The sequence below is a fragment of the Arachis ipaensis genome, chromosome B6, assembly GCF_059453495.1.
Source record: "Arachis ipaensis isolate K30076 ecotype BB chromosome B6, ASM5945349v1, whole genome shotgun sequence".
Taxonomy (NCBI): domain Eukaryota; kingdom Viridiplantae; phylum Streptophyta; class Magnoliopsida; order Fabales; family Fabaceae; genus Arachis; species Arachis ipaensis.
The window spans coordinates 117886916-117890225 of NC_142441.1; the positions used below are offsets into that span (position 1 = coordinate 117886916).

General features: G+C 32.4%; 1 non-coding gene across 1 annotated transcript; it reads left to right on the forward strand.

Annotated features, from left to right (window-relative positions):
- Positions 1-739: 739 nt before the first annotated feature.
- On the forward strand, positions 740-847 carry LOC148562448 (small nucleolar RNA R71). Its single transcript, XR_015888110.1, has one exon. It is a non-coding gene; the product is annotated as a small nucleolar RNA R71 (small nucleolar RNA).
- Positions 848-3310: the final 2463 nt, after the last annotated feature.

Genomic DNA, 3310 nt, shown 5'->3' on the forward strand with positions numbered 1-3310 from the left:
ACTCTCCTTTTGGATTTTCTTCTGTATTGCTTGGGAGAGTACTAGGAGGGATTTCAGTGATCCTTTTACTCAGCTGGCCCACTTGTGCTTCCAAATTTCTAATGGAAGACCTTGTTTCATTCATGAAACTTACAGTGGCCTTGGACAGATCAGAGACTAAGTTTGCTAAATTAGAGGTATTTTGTTCAGAGTTCTCTGTCTATTGCTGAGTGGATGATGGAAAGGGTTTACTATTGTTAAACCTATTTCTTCCACCATTATTAAAGCCTTGTTGAGGCTTTTGATGATCCTTCCATGAGAGATTTGGGTGATTTCTCCATGAGGGATTATAGGTGTTTCCATATGGTTCACCCATGTAATTCACCTCTGCTATTGCAGGGTTCTCAGGATCATAAGCTTCTTCTTCAGAAGATGCCTCTTGAGTACTGTTGGATGCAGCTTGCATTCCATTCAGACTTTGAGAAATCATATTGACTTGCCGAGTCAATATTTTATTCTGAGCCAATATGGCATTCAGAGTATTAATCTCAAGAACTCCCTTCTTCTAAGGTGTCCCATTACTTACAGGATTCCTCTCAGAAGTGTACATGAACTGGTTATTAGCAACCATATCAATGAGTTCTTGAGCTTCTGCAGGCGTTTTCTTTAGGTGAATGGATCCACCTGCAAAAGTATCCAATGACATCTTAGATAACTCAGACAGACCATCATAGAATATATCTAGGATGATCCATTCTGAAAGCATGTCAGAAGGACACTTTTTGGTCAGTCCTTTGTATCTCTCCCAAGCTTTATAGAGGGATTTACCTTCTTTCTGTCTGAAGGTTTGAACATCCACTCTAAGCTTACTTAGCTTTTGAGGAGGAAAGAACTTGGCTAAGAAAGCCTTGACCAGCTTATCCCAAGAGTTCAGGCTATCCTTAGGTTGAGAGTCCAACCATACTCTAGCTCTGTCTCTTACAGCAAAAGGGAAAAGCATGAGCCTGTAGACTTCAGGATCTACTCCATTAATCTTAACAGTATCACATATCTGCAAGAATTCAGTTAAGAACTGAAAGGGATCTTCAGATGGAAGTCCATGAAACTTGCAGTTCTGCTGCATCAGAGAAACTAATTGAGGTTTCAGCTCAAAATTGTTTGCTCCAATGGTAGGGATGGAGATGCTTCTTCCATGTAAATTGGAATTAGGTGCAGTAAAGTCACCAAGTATCCTTCTTGCATTATTATTATTTTCGGCTGCCATCTCCTCTTCCTGTTCGAAAATTTCTGAAAGGTGCTTGCTGGATTGTTGTAATTTAGCTTCTCTTAGTTTCCTCTTCCGAGTCCTTTTAGGTTCTGGATCTGCTTCAACAAGAATGTTCTTGTCTTTGCTCCTGCTCATATGAAAAAGAAGGAAACAGAAAAATAATAATAGGGATCCTTTTTACCACAGGTATAGAGGTTCCCCTGTGTGAGTAGAAGAAGAAAAGAATGTAGTGTAAAGAAAGAAACACAAGGGTAAGGAGAGCAGAAATGTGGGAGAATTTTCGAAAATAGTTTTTGAAAAAGGTTAGTAATTTTTTGAAAATCAAAAATTAAAATAATTAGTTAATTAAAAAGAAATTTTGAAAAAGAGGGAAGATATTTTCGAAAATTAGAGAGAGAGTTAGTTAGATAGTTTTGAAAAAGATAAGAAACAAACAAAAAGTTGGTTAGTTAGTTGAAACAAATTTTGAAAATCAATTTTTGAAAAGATAAGAAGATAATAAGTTAGAAAAGATATTTTAAAATCAGATTTTTGAAAAAGATATAATTTTGAAAAAGATAAGATAATAAGATATTTTTTTGAAAAGATATGATTGAAATTAGTTTTGAAAAAGATTTGATTTTTAAAATCACAATTAATGACTTGATTCACAAGAAATCACAAGATATGATTCTAGAACTTAAAGTTTGAATCTTTCTTAACAAGTAAGTAACAAACTTGAAATTTTTGAATCAAAACATTAATTGATGATGTTATTTTCGAAAATTATGTGATAAAGATAAGAAAAAGATTTTTGAAAAATATTTTTATAATTTTCGAAAATACTTAAGAAAAATGAAAAAGATTTGATTTTTGAAAAAGATTTTGAAAAAGATAAGATTTTTAAATTGAAAATTTGATTTGACTCATAAGAAACAATTGAATTTTAAAAATTTTTGAAAAAGTCAAATCTAATTTTCGAAATTTATGAGTGAAAAAAGGGAGAGATATTTTTTTATTTTTGAATTTTTAATGATGAGAGAGAAAAATAATGAAAATGCTCAATGCATGCAGATTTTAGATCAAAACAATGAATACATGCAAGAATGCTATGAATGTCAAGATGAACACCAAGAACACTTTGAAGATCATGATGAACATCAAGAACTTATTTTTGAAAATTTTATATGCAAAGAAAACATGCAAGACACCAAACTTAGAAATCTTTCATGTTTAGACTCTATGGATGCAAAAATGCACATGTAAAACAAGAAAAGATGCAAAACAAGAAAACATCAAGATCAAACAAGAGGACTTATCAAGAACAACTTGAAGATCATGAAGAACACTATGAATGCATGATTTTTTTTCGAAAAATGCAGGATGAACATGGAATTGACACCAAACTTAAAAATTGACTCAAGACTCAAACAAGAAACACAAAATATTTTTTATTTTTATGATTTTATGATTTTTTTGGATTTTTATTTATATTTTTCGAAAATTAGTGTGAAAAAGAAAAATAAGGATTCCAAAATTTTTAAGAAGAATTCTAGGAATCTTTCAATATTATCCTAAAGCTCCAATCCAAGGGTTAGACATGGCTTAATAGCCAGTCAAGCTTTAGCATGAATATGCGAGTAATTCATTCAATTTTAGGCAAAAACCTCAGTCCAAAAGAATTTAGACATGGCTTTATAGCCAGCCATGCTTCAACATGCTTCATGAAATACTAGAATTCATTCTTAAAAATTCTGAAGAAAAATATATTTTTGAAAAGAATTTTTATTTTTTTTTCGAAAACAGATGAGAAATTTTTTTGAAAGATTTTTGAAAAATTTTTTGAAAAGAAAACAAAAAGAAAATTACCTAATCTGAGCAACAAGATGAACCGTCAGTTGTTCAAACTCGAACAATCCCCGGCAACGGCACCAAAAACTTGGTGCACGAAATTGTGATCTCAGGCAACGGTGCCAAAAACTCTGTGCGCACATCTTAATAAATTGTTTTTCATTCACAACTTCGATACAACTAACCAGCAAGTGCACTGGAAGTAATAAACCTTACGTGAGTAAGGGTCGATCC